The 26,100-nt window shown below is 40.3% G+C and overlaps 1 long non-coding RNA gene across 1 annotated transcript; it reads right to left on the bottom strand.

The window, feature by feature from the left end:
- Positions 1-2,759: 2,759 nt before the first annotated feature.
- Positions 2,760-23,525, bottom strand: LOC119495894. Its single transcript, XR_005208588.1, has 6 exons — positions 23,487-23,525; positions 17,125-17,193; positions 14,129-14,190; positions 9,394-9,742; positions 9,150-9,296; positions 2,760-3,015 (listed from the first exon to the last, which is right to left on the bottom strand). It is a non-coding gene; the product is annotated as an uncharacterized LOC119495894 (long non-coding RNA).
- Positions 23,526-26,100: the final 2,575 nt, after the last annotated feature.

Below are 26,100 nucleotides of genomic sequence, written 5' to 3'. Positions count from 1 at the left end.
AGATGTACAGTCTGACTATGTCACTCCATGGCGCCTTAAAGCAGTGATTCCCAACCAAGGTGTACTTCTGCAGTTGACAGGGGGTACAGTATGTACTGTAGATTGTGTCGCTCAACTAATTCGAAAAAATAGAAATTACATTTGGATTCCAAAATATGTATCAATATATTGAGCCAGCTATAACACCTGAACACCATGTTATATAAATGAGAGTGCATGAAAACTAGCAAGCAAATAAAGAGGTCTAAACAGTTATTTGAAAGCAGGGTGCAATTTGGCACAGGCAATTTGCAATATCCCTGCCTCTGCTGAATCATTGTGGGGACAAAATTTATCCCCCTCATGCTACTTTACAAATAGAGCAGAAAAAATACCAAAAATATCTAAAATATTTTTAAATTATATCTAAGTAAATCACTGCAACGTGAGAACAATCAAATCAGAAATGGACTTTCTGCTGTGCCTCTCAATAAATGAATCAGGGGTTGCCTCATTCTCTACCCCGAGATTTGCAGAGATGTGGGTTCTAGAGGGGCGACACGACCCCTCCACAGGAAAAGCAGAAAAAGAAGATAGAAGTCTCTCATAAAAGCAGACCATTTTTTTAGTCTGACAAGTAGGCATAAACTGTACTTAGCCTCTATTATTTTTTTTTATGACAAATTTTGTGACCTGTTGAAAACTGACGAGCCATAACCGAGCACCGCCCAACGGCCCAGAGCAGACTTTCTCATTTTACAGCTAAACAGTACACTACTAGATGTTTCTGAAAACATTTGAGGCAAGAAATAGGCATTACAGTAACAGAATGCTGTTTCATATTTGATCAGCGGTGCCTAGTTTGAACGTTTGCGGGTTTCGTGAGCAGTGATTGACAGCTGCTGAGAGACTCCTCGTCTGATTGTTTGTTTTTGTCCGGGCGCGGTGAAATCTTGCAAATGCCATTAAGGAGCACTAGGAGGAGGCAGAGGGACATGATTTTTTTTTCACAGATTATCTGTCTCATGCACTACTGTCAGGATATAGAAACTGTTTTATAAAAATAACTTTTTAATTATATTCACTCAAAGTTACCAACTGCAGCTTATTCTTTCACTAAATGAAAAAGAATCTAACTATGCAACATGAAAATCTTGTTTCTGATATGTAATATATATATATATATAATTTCTAAAATTCTTACAGATTATTTTCATGCTGCTTTGGAAACATTGCTCCTTTCCAATTAAGATTTAAAGGCACTTCAAGTACATTTCTTTTTGCAGCGTGTGGAGATAGCAGCTATGCGTGCCCATCCTCGTTTGACTAGCCTGGGTCCAGAGTGGCAGATAAAAGCTCACTAAATAACAAGGAGCAGCCAGCGGACCAGTCTGCCCAAGGATAAGACACCCCCTGAGGACTGTAGCCCTCAACTTCAGTGACAAGTTAATCTAGAGAGCGCTGCTCTTCAACTGGACTTATTCCTTTGAGTGTGTGTGTGTGGTGAAGACATGTCTGCACCAGGTGATTGTGCAGCACACACACACACACACTCACTCACACACACACGTCACGTACAAGCTTTGACAATAAAATCATAGCTCTCTCAACATCTTCCCATCCCCATTTATAAATATTACTGACTCTGCTTTTACTGTCCCCAGATGCCTGCAATTCCATATAATGAATTGAAGAGACAGGCAGGTAGTGTTACAGTACTTGAGTTGGAATATTAAAGGGGTTTATACTGTATCAATCAATAACTTCATATTAATGTGTTTGAGTATAAAGAGTACCAGGGGAAGCATCTGTCTCATCTTAATATGTTCCTGTTGATGTTTACTGAGCGGAAACCTGACTCTCACCGACTCTGATGATATAATATGTTATGCGAGTGTGTCGTTGTGTATTTTCTGTATCCTCCTGTGTGTTTATGTGAATGTTAAGTCAAATAATTTTGTATCATCTTGCCTGTGTATGTGTGTGTGTGTGTGTGCCTGCGCTGTGTGAGGTTGTGTCTATGTTTATATCCACTTGCTCTTAATTAGGGGAAGCAGCGAGCATTGCCGTTCTGGAGGGGATTTTATGGCTATGTAAACATCATACATCATGATTCAGCGAGGTGAAGCGAGCGCAGCCCAGCGGCTGCCAAGTCTCGCTTAGATTGCTGTCGAGATGGTAACAGTCAAGGGTGACACAGTCAACGTGGGAAGTGATGACTGATCTGTTTTCTCTGGGTCATAACACATGAGGGTGGATACGATTTAAATGTAAACAGGATGTTTGTCTCTAGTTGCACTTCAAGTGTCACATATGCTTAAAATAAAATCAAATGATTGAGTCACATATTTAATCTCATATGCTTATTTCTTACAGCAACAGCAGAATATAGTGTCAGTTATTGCCAGTCTAACTATAAAGTAGGGATGCACCGATCCGTCTTTTTCAGTCTTTTCAGGCTTTGGGTATCGGCCGATACCGAGTACCGATCCGATACCAGTGTTTAATTAATAAACTGTGTCCCTCACTGTGTGGTTGTGACTGGGATTATTCTTTTATGTATAAGTGAACAACAGGCTTGACTTAAACATTGCTTTCCTAACTTTGTAAAACAAAATGTAACAAATAAATACATAGATAACATAACATGAATTTTGTGAATTGTTATTTATTATTAAAATAATAAATCGTACACCAACAATTTGGCAAACAAATCTTCAAAATTAACAAGAATTACATTTTTAATGCAGCAACAAATTAGTAAAATCTTAAAACAGGAATTCAAATTCCAGTATAGAATATAAATAGTATATAAACATAGAATTTAATTTGATTGATCAGCCCTGTTGTCACTGATATCCGATCCAGCTATTTGAGTCAGTATGGGCCTGATATCTGATACGGTATCGGTGCATCATTAGTATAACGCGAATAATCTCCGTCTATCTTTCTGTCTGTCTTTACGTATACTCTTTGCATATCTCGAGAACCGCTCATCCGATCTTCTTCACACTTGGCGGGTGTATTGCTTGGGCCCTAAGGGAGTGCAGTGACTAATGTGGTGCAATTTGACAAGATGGTGGCGCTATAACAAGGAACTTTACGTAACCTGTAACTTATGAACCATAAGTCTCAAAAAACATGTCATATCTCCTGAACGCTTTGTGCTATTGGGACCATATTTGGTGGACATGTGTAGATATGATGTCTAAGTGACCATGGCAAATTTGGTGCCATTTGGTCAATAGATGGCGCTGTAGCGGCATACATTCTCTATAAAGAAAGGAGTCTCTGTCTGTCTGCGTGTATACATGTAGGTATGAACTGTATGTATGTATGACTGTCCTTCGCATGTCTCGCGAACCGTTCCTCCAATCAACTTCACACTTGGCAAGATGCTGCATGCAGGCATCAGCCAAGCAAATGGCACTGCACTAGTTCAATAAAATCTCACAAAACTCTCTTCACTAGTATCAAGGAAATTACAAATGATCAATGCATTATAGTCAAGAGAACTGACACTTTTGCTTATTTACTGCAAAACAAAGGAGACTATGTTGAGACTGTGTGACCTCTATTTTACCCATCATCACTCTGTTTTCATTTCATCTTGACCGAAGAGGATAAATGTGTTTTTTCCATCAGCATTTCAGTCCCTCCACAATCGGTCATTGGCACAGACTCTGAGAGCTTTAGTTCAGGTTTTGTTAGATTCTTTTTTTCCTGTTTTGGCAATCCAACAAATGTCCCACTAAATCTAGCACTGTGGCACAAAAAGCTCCACTGCTTTTATTGTGGATGGTGTAACAAGCTTTAATGCTACCTGTATTTATGGAAGCAAAAAATCAATTCAGTTTACAGTGTACAGTAAAGCTCCCATTTGTTTCCACCAATCCCCCAGTATCCACCAGGCGATTCATTTCACTGCGAGCGGAGAGATATTTAACCCGCTGGCTGTTCTAGTGTCGCTGCCTTCAACACATGATGGATGTGTTGTGCATTATCAGGCAGCGTCGTGCATTTGTTATATATCTGAAGTTTTACATGCTCTTATTCACTTTGTCAGAGAGAAAGACAATCATGGCAAGGAGACGGTTTGCACTGGGAACAGCTCTGCTATATCACAAAATGCAAATGTGTCTTACATTACAGAAGAGGTGAAGATTACTTAGTTTTTCAACCTGTTCTTTCAGAGGAAATTGCTTTTTGAAGTTGGTGAAGTTATTAGTCTTAGCGATAAACAACTACTACGAATGGAAATATGTAAGGGAAAGCATGTAGCTGCCATATAAGACCAATCACAGCTCTTACAATCTCCACACAGCCCACGTTGCACCAATGCATCATTAAATTCTTGTGTTTCAGCTCCGGTGGGAACCTTTATGCGTGTCTCTGACATTCATATATTCCTACACCGCTCTGATCAATTTGATCCAAGAGCATACATTGACATGTCTCACACCAATTTTCTGAAGGTGCACTGAAATGTAACATTAAAATTCTGCACTGGTTATTAAAAACTGCATAATAGATTAAAAGAAAAACAACTTGTCCATCCATCCATCCCTTATCTCTAACCGCTTATCCTGTTCAGGGTCACGGGGGGGGGCTGGAGCCGATCCCAGCTGACAACCATTCACACTCACATTCACACCTACGGGATGACTGATTAATTGATTCGTTAGTTGGCAAATATTTTATTGACAACAACTGTGATTAATTTTTCAAGCAATTATCAACCAAAGATGTCAAACACTCACTGGTTCCAGCCTTTGAACATGAGGACTGCTGATTTTCTTTGATTAGTAGTTAGCATTAGAAACTGAATACTGTATGTTTAAGATTTGGATTGTTGTTGTGCAGTGCCTGTTTGGGGCGTTGCCTTTCGGAACGGGCTGACTGCTTGGTCCCCGGATGTGCAGCTTGCAGCATTGTTGGGAACCACTCATCACTTGTTGACTCCGGGGGAGTGACGAAGAGTTTGGTTGCAACGTTAGTGTATCCAACATCCAGCAACAAAAGTGACCTGCAGTCAATGAGCCACGTCCCATAAAGGCCTGATGCGAACAACATGATCGACTCAGTCCGCAGAGCCCTGAAGCCCCGCCCCCGCTGCTGCAGAGAACGCTTTCACTTGTTTATTTAAAGCATATTCTGGTATATTGTATTGCGCCAAATTCAACACTGCATGTCTTTGGGTTACCAGCAGTACACCCGTTAATTGTGAAGTAGATCGGATGAATTGTTCTCGAGAACTGCAAAGGACATACACACACACACATACAGGGATTCCTTGCTTCATAGTTAGATACACGATTAATCTATTAAAGGGGACCTATCATGCTCATTTCCAGGTTCATACCTGTATTTTGGGTTTCTACTAGAACATGTTTACATGCTTTAATGTTCAAAAACACATTATTTGTTCTCATACTGTCTGTCTGAATATACCTCTGTCTGAAACGCTCCGTTTTAGCGCCTGTCTCTTTAAAACCAAAAACATGTTTTCTGATCCAGGCAGCCCACAAAATACTGACTGGGTCGTCTTATTTCACAGTTTGTGGGTTGGTAGACACTCTATATACCCACATGTATGTGCACAAGCACTGGAAAAGTGAGTTTTTCATGATACGTCCCCTTTAAATGAAAAAATAACTGAAAAATGAATTAATAATTAAAATGATCATTCCCTGTGCTGAGGAAGGATTAAAGGCCTTTTCATTTCTCATTGGTTAATTAAATTCATTTAAAAGAAGGGAGGAGTGGGGAGTGACTTTTCTTATAGCCTAAATTACATTGATTTTGCCGTTGATAGGCAGTGGTGAACTGCGTAATATAATCCCCCACCCAAACTCTGTCTGCAGCAGTGTTAATTGCCTGTCTGTGTCTGTCTATACAGTCTGTCTGTCAAAAACACCCACATGATTGTTTTAGTTTCAGTTCAGTTAGAAATCATTTCTGGATCATCAGTTCAGATAGGAGACACAAAGTGAAACTGCTCTTCAAGTGCTTAGCATTTGCAAAACTTGACATAAATAACATGTCGCTTTCAATTCTGAGAGACAGAAATCTGCAGTCGTCAGGGACCTCAAAACCACACCAACATGGTGTCACATCACAGCAAAAAGTCTCAGTCCTACTGTAAATGTTGAAACATGTTGTCACATCTATTCTTAAGTTACTTTTTCATGCTATTTTTGGTTAAGGTCGGTGGAACCATCAGGCTTTTGTACGGTAAACTATAACCTATAAGGAGGAATCTGTGCGCTCTGCAGTATTAAATAAGCACAAAGCACAAATTAATTTGCTCAAATAAATACCAGGAAAGCTGTGAGGAGAAATAGGCCTCCAGCTGCATTCAGCTCATTTGAGCTACATGCAGTTTTACGAACAGAAATCAGCTTTTAGCCTCAAAATAATTAGAGAAACTTGATCTTAACAACACATGTACATTTCTGAGTGAATGGCAAACCTAGCACAATATGCATAGTGAAATATTGAAGTATCAGTAATGCACTTTGAGTCCATTGTCATAGATGTTTCTCATCCATTTTATGCTTTTGGCTAATATGCTGAATGATGTTGAATGCTCCTCATTTAAATGATCTGGAAATCATCTGTTTTGTTACTCATCTGATAGTTATTTTAGTTGTCGGTTTGTACAGGATGTGTTTACTGAATGTAGTGACTTGACACATTTTCACTCCATGTTTCTGTCTAAGGACCTGGCGACTCAGAGATAAAACTCTGGGACGTGCTGTACAGCGAGATCAATGCTCACAAGCTGTAGGTTTACCGGCTGCTTTAGTAATGTCTCTGACTGGAAAGCCATAAAAACCAAAGAAGCCACGGGCATCAAGATCTTCAACAAGTGGGCCAATCGTTCCCAGGAACTCAACACAGAGATAGATCATCTACATTTCATTAAATGCCACTTACTAATAACTTAGCTGTATCAGCTGCCTAATATCTTGTGTTTTCTCTCCAGCTGGCCATGCATAAAAGGATCCGTGGTCTCGATCCGGACAAAATCGTTCAGTTCTTTGAGGACTTTGAACACAAAGGGCACACTCGCCTTGCATTCGAAATGTTGGACAAGACTCTGCAGGAGCATTTGATCATTTTATCTCTGAGTAAGGTCAACGTGTTGAGTTACATATCTAATACTTATCAATGAAAGCAGGAGGGAAAATGATGTGCACACCAACACGTTCAAAATGTAGACTTTAAACTGCAGTGTCTTTATTTCTTCCTCTGTCTCTGCAGCTGCTAACCACACTTGAGTCTTTGAAAACTGTGGGTGTCATTCATGCTAACATCAAACCACAGAGCATCATGTTGACAAACCAAAAACACCAACCCTTCAGAGCCAAAGTCATGACTTTAGTTCAGCCATTGCAGCTGCTGAAGTCAAACACGGTGTTATCACGCAGCCTGTTGCATACAGGTGGGTTTTGTGTTTTCAAGCAGAGCTTTTCCATTAGTTATTTTTAGGGTATTCTTTGGATCTAATGCCACCATTTACTCTAATAATAGATGCTTGTCTTCCACTCTCAGGTTTCCTGATATTATTCTTGGCCTTCCCATCTCAGAGGCAGTAGATATGTGGTCTCTGGGTGGTGTTTTGGCAACCGTGTACCTTGGCAGCCTGCCATTCCCTCAGAGGTGCCAGTATTGCCAGGTATGTAATCTAATACATTTAATACAGCTTTATGTCAAAACCTAAATAGAAACTTGATCTTTCTGGCTGATGCATTTCATGTACATATTCTTTAACCAGATGAAAACTATAGTGGAGACGCTGGGTCAGCCGGAGGACGAACTCCTAAGTGACGGAGCCCACACCCTGCTCTATTTCAGACCGGACCAGGACTCCACAAAGCCAGCATGGAGGCTCAAGCTATGTAATCATACTGTATCTTGCACTGCATCAAGCAGAGCAGATATTTTGGTAACATTTTCTATAACGCCTATGTCTATAATGCATTATAAACATACATATATTCTGCATAGAGATCTGTATAATTATAGTTATGAGCACTCATAAATATTCATAATTCTTTATAACAATAATCATAACACGTTATAAAGCATTTTATAACGACTTATAAGTATCCTAATACTTCAAAAAGATCACAAAGATCATAGTGTATTCTAATTCCCATAGTTGAAATACATTAAACGTTTTTTTATAATGCATTATAATCACTGTCATTACGCATTATAATGTGATTATAAGCTACTCTAGGTGGTCATTGTTTGCTTTACATGAAGTGAAAAAAAATACCAAATCTATGCAAGAACAACACACAAAACTTAGAAAAATTAATTTTACTTTACTTAAAGCAAACAATGACCACTTAACATTAATGTATAATCACATTATAATGTATTATAACAGTGATTATATTGTATTATCAAAAGTATTATAATTATTGGTAAATATAATACACTATGATCCTTGCAAAAAAATGACCAGCAATTATGAAGTATTATGATACTTGACCTTATAAATCATTATAAAATGCTTTTTAATGTATGATTATTGTTAAAAAGCATTATGAATATGTATGAGTGCTTATAACGATAATTACACAGTGCTATAAGCAGATTGTAAGGCCTTATAAGTATGTTTATAATGCATTATAGACATGGGAATATAGACATAGAAAAGGTTACCGATATGTTTTCTAGATTTGGCCCAAACTCTCGCAAAAAAATGTATCTCAAATATATTCTCTGCTGTTTTAGACGGCTGATGAGCACAAGGCTGCGACTGGCTTCCGCCCCAAATCACAGAGGCAGCTTAATGAGGTTCGACTGTCTGGATGACCTGGTGATGGTAGGTGACCCTTGTTTTACTGCACAAGTAAATAATACAAACACTCTGTAGTGTATTCATTTGAACAATGTTTGATTTTGTTTCCACATGCAGCTGAACCCAGAAGAGAACTTTAACTATAGGGTAGGGTTTGTCAGCCTCCTGTGTAACATGCTGTATCTGAATCACGCAAAGTGATGCACCAATCCACCCTTTTATAACCCTGACCGAACAGGAGGGATGAAGACTCTCTAGTGGTGGAATCACCAGAGGAAGTCAACTCCTCTTGTTACTTCACCAATAAATGACAGAGCTTCAGCTGCCAGTTGCTCAGGTGTTGAAAACGTACCTGCTGTTTGCTCCAGTGATGCCTCAGATGGTGCCGCGGTTTCAGCAGATGTCTCCACTGCCTCTTTAGATGACGCTCCCGTGATGACTGGCATAGATGACAACGTTCCAGCTGGTGATGAGGCCTCAGAGAGCACTGCCGGTTCAGCTGAGGACAGATGAAGCTTTAAGTGAGTCTGTAAGAGCGGAGTCAACTGAGGCTGGTCCAGGGGAGGAAGTTTCAGCTCCCAGTTGCTCCCACTTACCCGCTGGTGGGGACTCAGATGCTGGTGGCTCATATGTTCAAGCTGCAGATGCTGCCACTGGTTCGGCTGATGATGATGAAGCTGCATTCATCCCTGCCTCTACAGAAGCTTCAACCAAGCCCCTGTAACGACTGACCTGTATGACGCTGTTCCAGCTGACGAAGGTACAGTCACAGCTGATGAAGCTTCAAATGCAGCTGAAGTCAACAGTCCCTCTGCTGGCGAAGCTCCTTCTGCACCGTTAACGGTTGACTCTGCTGACGCCAACATCGGCTCGGATGGAGTCTCCAGAAACAGTCGGTGGATCAGAAGATTCTTCGGCAGGATGTTTAGTAGTGCTGTTACTCGTCTGTTGATATTGGGGAATGATTCCATGTAATTTACTATGTCATTCTTCATGTAATTCATCATTATATTCATTCATTTGAGTTTTCAAAGGGGTTCCTTGACCTCTGACCTCAAGATATGTGAATGAAAATAGGTTTTAAAGGTACCCACGAGTCTCCCCTTTACAGACATGCCCACTTTATGATAATCACATGCAGTTTGGGGCAGAATTGAATGCAGTATAAATGTGTTATTTTCACCCATTCTTAAATGGCGTTTTTGAATATTTCTTTATACTGGGATCCCTAAACAGTCTTAGAATTGCATATATTGGGTATGACTGTAAAGCTGAGACTCTTGTGGATCAAATAAATCCAGTTGTATTCATGTGTAATGATGTTAATCCCCATAGTAGCCATTTCACATAGTGACCTTTTTTTTCAGTCAGATTTTATAGCCTACATGTGGTGGTGTGTCTTTATACTGTGACAGTTTTCCTAAAATTAGATTAGATCGCCTTGCTTACAGTATCGCAATATATTGAATCGTTACCCCTGTATCATGATACGTATTGTATTGCCAGATTCTTGCCAATACACAGCCCTAGCGCTAGTAGCATCTGCCTTAATCATTTTACAATGACAGAACCAGCCAGCGTGTACTGTACTTTTACTTTTTACCTTTTAAGTACATTTCAGAAGTAAACCTGTGAAAGCAGAAGTTTTACTTGCAATGGAGTTTTTTATTTTTCTTCCACCACTGTCCTTTGTTGGCAAGTCACCCAAACAAACACACCCCAGGCAGTCACAGATTAAATGTCTGCAAATAAAGTCGCCATGTGGATAATCATTGTTTTTTTTGTATAAAGGACATAAGGGGAATAAGGTTTCCCTGCACTGCTCTGTTCTCTTAATAAGCTAATGATTTCTTAATGCTAAAAATGCACACCTCATATTTTTAACGACTGAATACTAGATGACAGCTTTTATTAATTTTTTTACAGTAAAGTCTGCCTCCCCTGCATTGAAAAACTGACTAGTAAATTTAAAGCACTTGTTAGGGTTATATTCGGTGAATGTATTGGAGACTGTCAAGGCTTTCATTATGTTCACTCTTTATAGGCCGTTTCAGTGTGTGTTATATTTGTCTTTCTTTGTCTCCCTCATTTTGTCCTATCATGTCTATTACGCTGCATGAAGAGGGTTTATTCTTCTTCCTTAGGAACTCTATGTGCTCTAACCTGATTTAATAAAAAAAATAGATAACAAAAATAAAGAGTAATAGACATTTTGGGGTAAGTAGTGCGGAGGAGTAAGCATCTAATGCCAAACGTACTAGTGTTGTTTCTCATCTCAGAGTGGTCTACTCTTTTCCATTTACTCGAACTTGCGCTATTGCCGTCCCAAAATAAACTGATTGCAAAAGGATTTAGACCCATCACGAGTGTCACTGAAAGCCAAATATTAGCATTTATGGCTGCATTACAAGAGCGCCCTGGTTATGGGGCCGAACATTAACCAAAACCCCCCCAGAGGAGCATTAACATTTGATTGCAGCGCCCCATTAACGACGCACAAGGTCACGCAGAGTCCAGAGTGAAATAGGGTGCTGTCATAATCTTCACTTTATAGAAAGTCCTCTGACACCTGTTAACCAACGCGGCCCGGCAACACACGAGTCAAACGCCACACCACCTCCCTTTCCGGGCGAGTGGGTGGTTAATCAGCCTTAGCTGCAGATGTGTTATTTCTGATAGGTACGGGAATGAAACTTTCTGATTTAACCCAGGCCTCGGGGCCGTCCCTCCGCCAGCTGGCCTCTGCCCACTGGCACTCCCACCCCTCCTCCCTTTTCCCTTTCTCTCTCTCACTGTGTGCAGCTACTGACCCTAATCCCAAACCGCTGCTGTCACTTCTGCTTAGCCACTGCTTCTGATTACTCTACAGGGGTATGCCATAAAAGCACACTTTCTCCATTTTCTCCAGCTCAACACATGCAGCAGACTGCCGACGAAATGTGATATGAGGGATTTCAAGAACATAGATTTTGCTGCTGCCACTCTTTGCCCTTACCCCCTCGTGTGCTGCGTTCACTGACAATTTCAACAGCATCTGTGGAGCAACACGGACGACTTACGAAATTCCACAGGTGTGGAATTGCTTTCTGTGTTGTTGGGTATTTTCTCTTTTCAGTCTCTTGACATTTCACACCGTTCTGTCTCACATGGAAGAAGCCATTTTGAAAGGTTCTTTATGAAAAATTACACAGGCGTGAAAGATACTGTCACCCCCAGCAACCTTAAATATGTGTTTGAACTATATGAAAATATGAGTAAGAGGATTCCAAAATTCCACGAAAACACTCCTCTGTTAAAACGCATTACCTTGATCTTCATCATGGCACGATGTGTCACTACGACAGTTTTTATGCAGAAAAACCTTTTATAGGAAATGAAATAAAAGCAGGAAAAAATGGCATATTTGTGAGGGCAACCAAGTTCCCTGGTGTATCAAGAAGAAACCCAGAAATAGTGTGATCAAAAGCTACCCGGCCATGATGAGCATCTTTTGAGTTGTTTGCCTTTTTCCTCAAGTCTTTAGAAGGATTTTCTTAGTTAAACATCATCAAACGATAAGAGTTTGATGATGCCGGAGGATCAAACAGATCAGGATCTGTACGGTAAACACTCAAGAGGAGGTCACCAGAGAGCTCCTCAGACTGAAAGCTATAGTCATCTGGATGAGATCGACTCTGTGGACTGTTTTTATCCCTCAGCTTGCCTCTTATGAATCATGGGAACATCACTTAGAGGCAGAAAATAGAGGCCAATGACTGTCTTATGGGAAGTAACGGTCAGTGTGTGTGTGGTGGGAATGTGTTTGTGTGTGCCGACTACAAAAATATCCATTTGCAATAGTGCTCTAATCTAGTATTGTATTATAATTAGATTTTCTGTAAATATTCTTTATTTTCAATTAACTATGTCTTGGTACTTGTTTAATGATGATGATGCCATTTTTATCTTCAAAAGTCTTTACTCTGAGTAGACTCCAAGTCTCTATATAAATTAGATCTAGATTTTCACTGGAAACAAACGATATCATGTCGCCCTAAATGGTAATGCAATTTGTGCTTTAAGGTGAAGATGTTTATAGCTGACGTGTCCTGAGCCAAGGCCAGCCAGCCAAAGTATCCAGATTGTTTGTGTGGCAAGTAGTATGTTGTAATTCAATTATGACGAATGTGTTTGGTATTTAATGGTACTATGCACCATTAAAGCATGATTAAAAATGTATATGGTAAGGCTCCTAATGTAGTTTTGCAGATAATCTTGTTTTATTACCTTTAATATTTAAGTTGATATGTTGCTTACATACAGACTGGGCTGGGGGAACGTACTGTATGAGTGGGGAGGCCCAAAGCTAGTTTTGTCCCAGGGGTACGTAAAGCTTTGTTTATTCTCCGAAACGCCAGAGGGTATACAAACAAAAGATTCAGTGAAGAAGCAAGAAGTCAACGAGTGTGACCAGCAATACCCGATAAACCAAACTCCTCGAACAGAATGTGGCCTACTAAGTAGAATATTTTTTTTTATCTCTTTAGTTTTATTTCCAGACTTTTGTATAAATTATCCAGTAAGTTTGTTATTATGCTTTTAGTTATACATGGACAAATTCAATTTTGACATCTTCAGAGGAGACAAATCCCGGCGCAACCCCTGTGATCTTTGGCGGACCCCAGGTTGGGAAACACTGGTCTAATGAAACACACCATCAAGTTGCATCATGGGAAAGATAGGATCTAGCGGTTTTGGAGCTTGACCCAAATACTGGGGACTAAAAGTGAGGATATCTGGGCCTCTGCTGCATCAATTGTGTCTACTCTTTTTTTAAAATCTGTCTCTCGCAAGTCCCACAACTCTATGAAAGTGCGATACTAAATTACTGGATCACCTCTCTGGTGCTAAGACAGACGCAGGCTGAAATCCAAAAAGGAGGTTTAAGCTTATTGCTTTTACCGTGCAGTCATATTGCAGTGTTGCGGTGAGTTCACAAGGCAGTGTCTATTCTACAACAGAGCAGGTGCTGCATGTTCGAATACACCTGATTTGTTTTGTAAATGCAACTACACCTGGCATTATTCATGGACTGTACTGTACTGCTGCAGGACATGGTATATTTCCTTGAGCCAGGATGTGTCTGAATCACGCTTCACGTCTCTATGCTTTCACTCGCTGGAGGCCATATGCATTCAAACTCCCAGAGAGGTTCACCTGGATAAATTGGAGACAGTTCTCATCTCTGCACCCCTTTTATTCACTTCTGATGCATGGTATCACATAGCTCAAACCCAAGTCATTGATCAGGGGAGCGGCAGAAACTTGTTTAAGATGAAAAAAGAGCCTCACCGACACAGAAGCTCCCCAGCTAAACAGTTTCCAGGGTCGATGTCACGACTACATCGCCACCGCTGCAGCACAAGAGGGAAAGCGAGAGAAGAGAAAAGAGTGGGAGAAAATAAAAGGGGGGTTTTAAGATAGGGTTTGCTGAAGGAAGTAGCTGAAATATACATCACAGCATGCTGTTCTCTTTTGAGATCCCACTGCAGTCTCGGGAGGTGCAGGGGTGGGAGAATGGAAAACACGCTCTTTAGTCACAGAGAGATGAAACTCAAATACTGCGCGGCGAGAGATGGCAGGGATACAACTGCGGAAACTGTCTTAATGTGGCGGTGCGTTAGGTGGTAGCGTGAATTTCAATCACGGCGCCGAGTGAAATTAATCAGGGATGTGGAGGGGCTCTTGACGATTCCAGCAAAAGTGAATAAGATCACAGGAACGTCACAGTGCTGCATATTACAGGATCAGGGTTAGACAATAAGATAATCTGCTGCCGGGGATGAAGCATTATTATGAATAACAATGTCTGGGAGTGTGTGCGAGCGTGTGTGTGTCCGTGAATATTCTTCTTTGTTAATTGGAAGGCATTGCTCATGAGCTTACACCTTGTCAAATGTGTTCACCTTTGAAAACACTGCAATGTCTCTCGAGCTCACTCTGAAATGCACACATACACTTTTCCTTTCCTGAGTGTGTGTATGCATATTTGGACATATGCACAGTCCTTGTGCATCTGTCCTCCTCTGTCTCTGTCATGCATGTGCATGTATGTGTTGATAAAAACCGCCGGAGCTGCTCTGTATTCCCGACTCCCCACTGTGATGCAGAGGCTCCAGACTGAGCTATGACTCATCATGGGCTCTCAGCGAGATCTCTGAGGTCAGACACAAAAAAGAATACAGGCAGACAGAGCGGCAGAGAGACACACCAAGAGGAAGAGGCTTAACAAGCGCATAAACATGGGCTTGAAATCCACCGCCAGGTCGTAGCCAGACCACTAAAATAACCTCTTCCTGCTAAAGAGGAAGAAGACGCAGAGGAGGAGGAAGAGGCACTGAGAAAAAAAGCAGCATAGGGATGTAAAGCTTGCAGCGTCGAGGTTCAAAGCTACCTGAGCATACACACTTCTCCTTGCTTTTAATTTCCACTGTTTGTTAGATAGTGTACAAATGTGGCCACGCCTGCTGCCTCAGAGCCTTGCAGGAGCTTCGGATGCAAGTCAGCAGAGAAAAGAGACATTCAAACGGACAGACAAACCGACAGGACAGTGGCGTTATCGCACAAAATGCTTGTTACATAAACAAGCTCAGATCCTGCTTCCAATTTGAGGCCAATTACACGGTGCTCACAGGCCATGGGGAGAAACACAGATCTCAGGGCAGATTAGGGATCACTACAGCACGTCCAGCATAGGGGGCTCTCAATAGAGAGCTAAATGCAGCCATTCTGCGGTGATCTCGCAGATGGGCAAAGTGGGCAGCAGGTAGAGGTAGGTGTGTGTCTGTGTGTGCAGGTGAAAGAGGCGGTGGGTCCGAGGGTTTGTCCGTGCTCTGAGGCTCCACACGACAACGAGCAGGGGAAACACATTTGATAAGATTTTGTGCTAAAGAGCCCCATCTGATAAGGCGTTGTGGTTCATTGTGTAGAACTGAAGGAGGCGTGATAACCACAGCACAGATTGTGTAATCACTTCTTCAGTTTACATGCAGTAACCTGGTTAGTGGCCATATTCTGATTTAACTCAGGTTTACACTGCTATTAAATCCTCTGCAACAGAGTTCCTTTTTTAAATATGTCATGATTCGACTTTGTGAAGTGAAGTCAGTAAATTAGTGTCACAACGATGACGGAGATGGGCAACAAGGGAAGGACCCAAATGCAGACAGTCGCGGCAGCAGGATGATGTCAGTGGATTTTTGAAGTTGAAAGGCTTACAGGCAGGTAGGTCTGCCTACTGGTTCAGGTGGCTTGAAAGCAAACATAAAGCATGACTAAGCAATAGGGCTGCACAATTCATTGAATATTAATCGCAATAAAAAAAAAACACCTCTTGACAGCGCATTACGTGATGGTGGCACGGTAAATGTTTAAAATAATGTGCCGCCACCACGGCTGGTGTGTGTTTGGACAAGAGACAGAGAGAGGGGAAGAAATGGTGGACTATTGCACGCAGTTTCTGTAAGTTATTAATAACTTACTCGGAATGCTGCTTTGTCACTTTTTGACCTGCCTGCCCGATATTTCCTCGTAAGCTCACCCGAACCCGCGGGTTGTGGGTCAACCCGTGTATCACTAGCGCGCACCCTGCAGCGGTAGCCTGTGAAAAACTTTCCTGAATGTTGCGTTGACATTTATGACCCTTTGAGAAAGTCACTGTGAAGGTAACTTCAGAGCCGTAGCCCTGCTGTTTATCGCGGCTAATGTTACTGTTCGTCAGCCCTAAATATGTTGCTATTGTTAAGCTCTGAATACAGCACAGATATCGGCGGGACCCACCGCAGAGGACCAAACATCGTTTTTCCACCTTCGCTTTTCAAGCTTGCTATTGCAACCAGTAACTCTAAGTTAGCTTTTGTTCTGATTTTTATACTTGGCGATGTAATTGCTACCGCAGTTAGGGAGTTTATTATACAAAATAGACCTCAAAGTCTTGTTTCATTTCTTATTTTCTTATGGTTAGGTTAACTTTCAAATCCAAGCAGCAAAAAAAAGCTCATCATCCGTTTCTAAACTGTTGGAAAACGTATTAATCCATCATCATAAACCAACAAGAATCTATGTGAAAATGTGTGCAGCGAGTACCTCATTAAATAACTATATTAAAAACACACCTACACACCGATGGTTTACCCACAGTACACAGATGTTTTCACTTAACTGAGCCTCCTCTCAGGACTGTGTGGGTGTGTCCAGACTCTGTGCATAATGTTATTTCCCTTTACAGCCCTGATAGTTTTCTAGCACCTGTTAGGGTGGGACAACATTTATCATTCCCACATACTTACATACTCTTGTAACTGCAAGCTTAGCACCAGCTAACTTCAGCGTATGCAGAGCTCTATCAGGCAGAATACCTAAAAACAAATGTGATGCGAGTTATTAAGTTATAAAGACAGGCCCTGATGGGTCTACAGTAGGCTAATGGCAATGTTTGTCTTACATTTAATCCTTTTTTAGCTCCTTAGATAATTTGGGTAGAGGCACTTTTTCAAAGCAGACATTTGGACATAATTGCAGGAAAAGAACAAGTGTTACTAATACCATTCATTAAACTGCATTCTGCTTAGGTGAGTCATTTGTTCATGCTGTGCTGCCTGGCAGTGCTTACTTGGACACATGAATGTAAAAGTGTTTATTACACGGCTTTGTTGAATACTCTGATTCTGATTGGTCAATTACGGCTTTCTACGGTCTGTTATTTCTTTATAGCAGACCGTTGCTATGTATAACAGACCGTTACTATGGCCGCAGCTCTGATCTTATACTCTGGAGGACTGTTTTTGTGTCAAATTATATTATATTTCTTCAGTAAGGAGCCATGTCATAAGCGGGATAATGTACAGCTAGATCGCATCGCCCTGTCAGGGTTTATTTCACAACAATGACCCGCTAGCTGTACATTATCCTTTACATATCTAATGTAACAGAATGATAATTTATGTTATTTATTACACCTGTACTTTTCTTGTTATGACAGGTTACATGTCTGATGTGTAACATGCTTATCACTAGTTGGATTTATTATATACATTACATAAATTGCTCACGTTTCTCTGCTAAGACTTTGAGCATTAACATAATGATTTTTTGTCTGGTAAGAAATTGGATAACTCTTCCTTCTAGTAAGTATGCCACCAACAGTTGACTATTGGAGACACTAACATGTATGTCAGCCTTATAAAACCATGTAAAACAGAAATCAAATCATCATTTTCACCAAAATGAGATCAGGTGAAAGACAAGAAGGAACTTGGCTTGGGTCTTGAGTAGGGTTGCTTAATCAATAGTTGTTTGGTCTATAAAATGTCAGAAAATGGTGAAAAATGTCCATCAGTGTTTCCCAAAGCCCAAGATAATGTCCTCAAATGCCTTGTTTTGTCCACAACTCAAAGACATTCAGTTTACTGTCATAGAGGAGCAAAGAAACCAGAAAATATTCACATTTAACAAGCTGGAATTGACAACAAATCGATTAATCGTTGCAGCTCCACTCTTGAGGAATAGTAGAATTTATTCAACAACAAATGGCCTAAACTGTACACACACACTGCACTGCTACGTTCACAGCTATAACTTCACAACTCACCGTCACACACACGCTCTGGCCACTAATTGTTAATAATAAAATGAGTGATTGCTGAATTAAAGTACATTTAGCTTCTCAAGTTTCCGAGTCCTGGTTTTGTGCATGCTGCCTCACTGTCACACTGCCACGGCTTTACTGGCACACTTGAATACAAAGGAAGCCAATCGTTAATGTGATTAGTAACACCTGTGCTTTTCCTACTACTACGACAAGTCCAAATGTCTGCCCAGTTTCTGTGGTGTGCCATAGCACCACATGGCCCTCATTAGTTTGTTCTTATCAGGGCCATTTCAATACCACATGTAATTTCCTCCGATTGTAAAGCTACGGTGAAACATACGGTGAAACACAATGAACTGCAAAACATGTTCCTCAAATTTCCTTTTTGGATATTCTAACCAAACTGGAACATTTAAATGCGTCAATCTAAACTCAAGTTATATAATGTATAATTTATACTTCTAACTTTGTAGGGAGTCTTTGAACGCCCCTCAAGTATCCCATGGACATCATCAGACCTTAGTACAAGTAACTCTGTTTTGAAAAACTGGGGTGTGTGTTAAGCATGATGAGCTAAACGCCTCGTGATTAAAAGATTTGATTGAAATTCAATTTGCAGTGTAAAGGTCCCAATGGTCCAGATTTGCAAATTAAAAGGAAATGTGATTGACACTGAATGAGCCATGAGAAGTGGGTAACGTTATTTTAGCTGAAGTGCTGTAGCTGAAAGCAGTTTGTAGGCACTAGTTTAATTCTTGACTTCTTTCCAGTAATGTTTTAATCTATGTGTGAATAATTTGACTTGTTAGTTGTATTTAGATAAGTATGTCAGCTTTCTCTCATACTGCTACTTGTTTTCTAACATATCCCCTTTATATCTGTACCTTTTTTACCTCACTTTACAACAATTCGGTCTTATACTGTCACTAAATCATGGTAATATTTGAACCAAAATACATTTTTTTTGATGTGTATGTAATATCAAATGTAAATAGAGGAATTAAAGCATATGCTACCAATTATAAACTTTTCATAATGTCAGTTTAAATAGCAAAATGTAGTTGTAAAAATATCTGAAGAAGCATTTCAGACTGATGCTAATTGGCACGATATTTTACGTACTTAAAATGACTATAAGGAACTTTTAACTTGTTATGAAACAGGCTCAATATATACTATAATACTGATGTGTCTATATGACCTACATAAGCAAACGAGACCATCAGCGAGAAAATTGGTTATTTCTATATAGTTATTTTCAATCATTGGGTCGGATTCCCCGCAAAATCAGACGAAACAATTTACGACGCTCAAGTTCACGAGAAACTCCCACCGCAGAGACAGACCCAGATCCGGCTTCGCTGCCGCCTTCAACCAGCAGTCAGAGCTCCGGCGACAGGTGGAGCACCTGGCAGCGGCGGCTCCTCCTCCAGTAAGGAGTAGAGCTCCGCCTCGCTGCTCCACTGGTCCCCGCTGGGAGCCAACACTGACACCACCGTGCCTCCCTTCTCTGCTGGATGGAAGGGAGGCACAACAGAACCAGAACCAGGACTGCTGCGATCAGTTCACACCGTCAGTGAGATATTGTTCACAATGTACAGTAAATTAAACATCGGCTATTTCTTTTTCGGCAACAGTGGCATGATTTTAGAATCTCTTCTTTTGAACACCAATATTATTTTTTGTATAACATCAGTAAATATTAGAGCGCAAAATCAATCAATGAGTTGATCAATCTTTCAGTCTCTAATTAAGTTGCTTGTCAACACTGCAGCGTTATAATCTACTTAAACAAATCACATCACTCAAGCTGAACCTCATTTTAATGAGCATAATTTTTTCCATGTTTCTTCCTGTGACTCTAACCTGCAGCTCCCTCAGGAGAGGAACACTGGAAATGAAACGACAGCCGAGAGGCACTCACAAGTCTCACACATGTAATCTGCTTAAAACATTAAACAAAGGGGGGGGGGTTGTCAATAAATTCTGCTAACAGCTGATTCTTCCTCAGTGCATCAACATGTGAGTGAATCTCATTGCCCTCCTGCTTTGTTGCTACAGTGCAGCTCTGTTGCACTGCAGTGGATTTGATGGTGAAATGTGATTCCATACTGCCATCTTGTGTCGACTCCGAGCAGCACAGTTTGCTCTGCTGGCTGTTGTCAGGAGAACATGACATGGTATTACAGGGTTAAATGGTTTACTGATTTAAATTTGCAGTGTGACTGTTTACAGAATTAGCTGGCTGTGGACACGTCACACCTTTTACTCTCTAATACTAAGAGCAGCCATGTGGAGCTTAATAATGGGTTTGATGTGCAAAGCTGTGGGCACAAACACAACAAGTGGGTAATATGACAGGCCTCAAGATAAGATACACGCAAGACGTATTCAGATATTTTACTTCAGTAAAAGTAGCAATACTACAATGTAGAAATACTCTGTTACAAGTCCTGCATCCAAAATCTTAGTTGAGTAAAAGTGCAATATTAGCATCAAAATATACTTAAAGTATCAATACTCATTATGCAGAATGGCCCATTTCAGAATCCTAATTAGTGATGCATTAATGTGTTCATCACTTTAATGTTGCAGCTGATAAAGGTGGGGCTAATTTTAAGTTGGGGTGTAAATCACAAGCTTCATCACGATACGATATTTGCTGATATCACAAAGTCTGCCACGATCAGATTTTGATTTAATTCAGGGGCCTGCGATCGATTTTAGACAATATCATATACCCAATATCATATACCCGTTTAACACAATGGGTGTTAATTCACATTAACTCACAAAAAGAAACTAAAATATGATTTGACAATTGTATTACTAGGCTCTGAAGGAAGGAGGTGCACTTGGACGGAAATGGTGACACAGATGTGCCATGGAAATATCAAAATAAAGGCATATCATGCAACGATGATATTGGATCATTGAATCGATACAGCAATCCAGATCGATCGTTACACTCCTAATTGTAAGTACTTTATATACTGCCGGGTAACTTAATCTATAAAAATGTATCATAAATTGTTAGTTAATTTATATTTTGTATTATAAATCTAAATCTGCAAAGTAACTAAATCTGTCAATTAAATGTAGTGGACTAAAATGTACAATATTTGCCTCCAAAATGTAGTGGAGTAGAAGTATAAAATAGCATAAAGTGGTACCTAAAATGTACTTGTGCTTGAGTAAATGTTACATTCACACTACCACTGCACACAGGAATACTTATGAATGGCTACTGCATATAGAAATCTTTCCAGAATCCATCATCCACACACACTTGTGCTACGATCAATTACTTGCATGCTTTCGAAAGGTCTCATCAATTCTGTGTCAATAATCTCAATGACTTTAGACATTAATCTTCTCGGGAAGACTGTAGTTACTCGTGGCCTCTACCTTCTGCTGCTGCCCGTTTGATTGGACCGTTTATTGATGTTCCACAGACTGTGAGGAAAAATAATTGCACACTTTATTTCACATTCCTGTGCGATTTCTTCTGACGAGACCAATGCCGTATCGGTCTCGCTCGTGCTGAATCTGCCATGCCGAGATCTGTTTTGATGCTGTGATAACTCTCTCTGCCATGCTCTTTCAAACCACATTCATACTCGCTGTCCTGCAGGGAGAGTGACGGGCTCCGCAATGTGACTCTCTTATCAGTTTTCACACTGATGTAACTGATATTTCAGAGTGCCATGCACAGTCACGATACAGATAAACTGCGACTGTAAGAGAAGCTGTCTGGGATACCGCAAATGTTAAAAAGCATTGTGTCTGCAGTTACTCCAGAGATCGTTGGTTATTTACATTTTTACATATTTGACCTATGGTTTGACACTGAAGTCCATTTAGATTTTACAGTATTTTATAATTGCTTGGGCCTTGGATCAGTTTCCTTGGGCAAAATTTGACCTCTGGACACAAAATGAAGTGCAAAACACCAAATAAATGCTCGGTCTTCAGAATAGTACACAATGCTTATAGCTTCTTTGCATATAAAGTCACAAATCGCCGCACAGTCCAGATGGAGGGCAGGCAACTGGAGGCAGATTCTGAGGCAACGACCACCAACACTGCAGCAATGCCTATGGTTTGAGCTGTTTACGGCTGTTTGAATTGATCAAATCGGGGAAAATAAATAAGGGCTACTTTTGAGTACCGAAAATAATAGTACATAAAGGAGAAGTTAAAAAAAACTCGCAGAGAAACGGTAGCAGACGTGGATCAAAAACCTCAGACTGGAGAAGCGGAGTCAACCACAGTGTTGCTTTGAGTTGTTATTGCCAGAAAATACAAGCTAAAGTTGGCTAGGTAGCTAGTAGTCTGACACCAGTGGTGCATTCATGTACATGTTGAGTTGAAACAGCAATATAAAGAGACAATAATTCTTAAATACGTTTACTCACCCGGGCAAAAAGCAGACAGTATTCATTCAATACCACTTTGGCTCCGAGGTCGTGGACCCAACCGCACACTAAATTAGTTGTAAGCTATAGACTATTGTACGCCTTCACCTGGCTAGCCGTGACGAAGTAGTTTGTATCTTGTCCATCGCCTTGGATTACATCCAATATGTGTTTCAAGGTTGATTGTTTAATTGGTCGTGAGATTTCACATTCAATTTAATGATTAAATAATTTCATGCAAACAAAACATTTGTATTTTGAATCACTTTTTTTCAATTGTGTAGTGATTTCCAAAGCCTCTGCTCAGAGAACTACCAACCATCTTGTGTTTGATTTTCATAGATACATGACAATTTCCTCACCACAGGCCTGGGTTCACTGCGTCTGCCAAAATACCTGAACAGCAATTCTCCTTTTAATTATTGTTTGTGGTTATCTTTTGCAAGTGCAGGTTGAGGGGGAGGGGGGGGGGGGGTCTTCCACCATTACATTTTGAGCATTAAACGGCTCATTTCCTGCATTCTGGTGAATTTGTATGCATGAATTTGTGCCTTTCTGCATCAATTTATAGTGTAAATGTGTTTATTTTTTTCTGTTTCCATGACCATGGTAATCCTGACTACAATCATTTATATGAACTTACCTGTTTGTCTGCCTCGGTCTCTCTCTGTCTCTCTCTCTGTCCCTCTCTCTGTCTCTCTCTGTCTCTCTCTCTGTCTCTCTCTGTCCCTCTCTCTGTCCCTCTCTCTGTCCCTCTCTCTGCCTCAATGACTGCTACTTCCTGCATGAAGTTCACATGTTAGCAAGACTGGTAGCCTGAAAAACGTCATGTTCACGTTGAAAACATGTCGTGAAACACTGTCGTCTGAATTTATAAACTATATGTAAATTCCAATTGGTGAAATTCAATTTAAAATGTCCCAGCCTGTCAACAAATCACATGCTAAGTTACCATTCTTCTGAGCTTAGCACATTAGCTGCTATCACAACTCACAACTTACTTGGTTTTGTGACTTTTAGGGAGAAAAAGATGCCCTAATATCAGACCTCTTTCTCCTCCTCTTCTTCCTTTTCCCTTCTGGCTCCTCCATGGTTACTAAGGTTACCAACCGTCCATAGTTGCTGCCATCTTTACCGGAAGCACTGTTGCGTCTATGAGTCGCGTTATAACCGTTCTTCAAAATAAAAGTCTTGGTATAGCCTACTATCATGTTTTTATTTTGGTGCTAACTGTATTAGCATGTGGGTTGATGTTGCTTGCTGAGCTCATCCAGCTGGAATCAAATGTCTAATAACAGTTTGTTGCAGATATCTGGTAGGACTGGGCTTTCAATATGTGTGTGTTATTTATTTATTTATTTATTGGTGTATTGTGAACACTGTGTTTTTGTTGTTTGTTTGTTGTTGTCTGACTTGGTGGCAATCGGATTTCTCCACAGGGATCAATAAAGCTGTCTATCTATCTATCAAAGGGAACCCTCTATTGTGGAGCTTTGGCCTGATAGTGGCTACAATAAGTGATATTATTGTATAATGAAATGTTTTGGTGCATTGTTCACATTATTTCAGAAAATTGCCAGTAATTTTCATATGCACTGGACACTATTAGTTGTTATAATTGTGTCAGCTGTAGGCCTACATTTATAGGAAAGTCCATTTATTATCAAAGCTGAGCATACCATATTTGCAGTGCAGAATACCTATGGACGTTTATATTGGACTTTAATAGTTGTAATCCACAGAAGACAATCCACAAATGTGTAGACTACCACGATCCACATATTTCATTATCCATTTATTTTTTTTAATTTGTGTTGTGTAAAGTCAAATCCACAAAAATACAGATTGATTTGCAAATATGCATAACTTACTCTGTAAACACGTTTTTTAATTTCACATAAAACTGTTTAGGATTACATGTAAAGTAATATATACGCATTTGTGGATCTATGTGCCAAGTCCCAGTGATGATCTCTTTTTAAAAGGATTTCTGAATTTACAGAGATTGATTCAGTTGGAGGATCAGGATTTACAGCATGAGGATTATGAAGGCTGGAGGCATTAGAGCACCAGTATTTCCTTTCCTCTTTTCAACTTTGAGGCAATATATTGAGGTTACAATGTCAGGCTGTCTAGTCTTCATAATTAAGGCCCCAGTTAATCCAGAGACGAAAATCAAATTGCATTACATTGCTGAGGATGTTGACATAAGTTTAGCCTATATGTTAACATAATGTGTGATACCTATGTAATCAGTGTTTAAAATGCAGCTATCTTTGCCTCCACTTGGAGCCGCCAACGAGCAAGTGTGCTGGTACATCTTTAAAGGAAAGCATATTACAGAATTCACCCATAAAACAGTAATTATGTGTGGTTATGATGATCTCAGATCATCCTCTCATTCTGTATTCTGCTGACTCAGAGCTAATGGAGCTGCAGGGAATTACTCATATATTCCACCACTCCCTCTGGGACACTGCCGCCCTCTCATCTGGAACAAACAAACACACACATTTTGCATGTCTGCAGGCTCGCTGGTCTCACCCACTGCACTTCTAATTCAAATGTTGGATAATTAGCAGCATTTTTAAACAGCTTTGTTAACTAATGTCACATCTAACAAAAATGCAAAATGTAAAGAGTGTCACCAATACACACGTTAAACCTCTTTTATTGCTATCATTCATATTCATACACCAAATAAACATGCACAATGTTACTATTTATTTACAACAGGTTAAGCAAACCGATGCCTATATTAGCATACAGTATATAAATACATTTCACATGAAGATGTCCCAGGAACTGTGAGGTTGGTAGCCAACGTCACCTTGAGGCATTATTAGACACGGACCACAACAGGAAAGAAAGGGCAGTCCAACGGTAGCCAGTTTCCGGTTTTCTGTTGCCCAAAGTTGCCACATATATTCTGGCAATGTTGCCCATAAATGTTCTGTTTCACACCTTTGTTTCTGCAATGTATTCTCACTTTCCTTGGCTATTTGTAACCATCCAAAATGCTGTTCATTCAGAGCAAATCAGCCCTCATAATATAGTTGCAACCATGGAGCCATATAACTGATACTGTTGAGCTTTGTGTATGGATCAACTTTGAGTGAGAAAACGTTCTGTGCGGTCGCTCTTGTGGCTCTTTGGCTCCATATTGGCATTCATCTCCGTTCCGTACCGTTCACTGAGAAGATGGCTATCAAAATTACTACCCTGGTGCTGTATTGTATAAAACCTGACAGTCTGTG

Source organism: Sebastes umbrosus, chromosome 10 (assembly GCF_015220745.1).
Source record: "Sebastes umbrosus isolate fSebUmb1 chromosome 10, fSebUmb1.pri, whole genome shotgun sequence".
Lineage (NCBI taxonomy): Eukaryota > Metazoa > Chordata > Actinopteri > Perciformes > Sebastidae > Sebastes > Sebastes umbrosus.
This window is presented reverse-complemented; position numbering and strand designations above follow the sequence as displayed.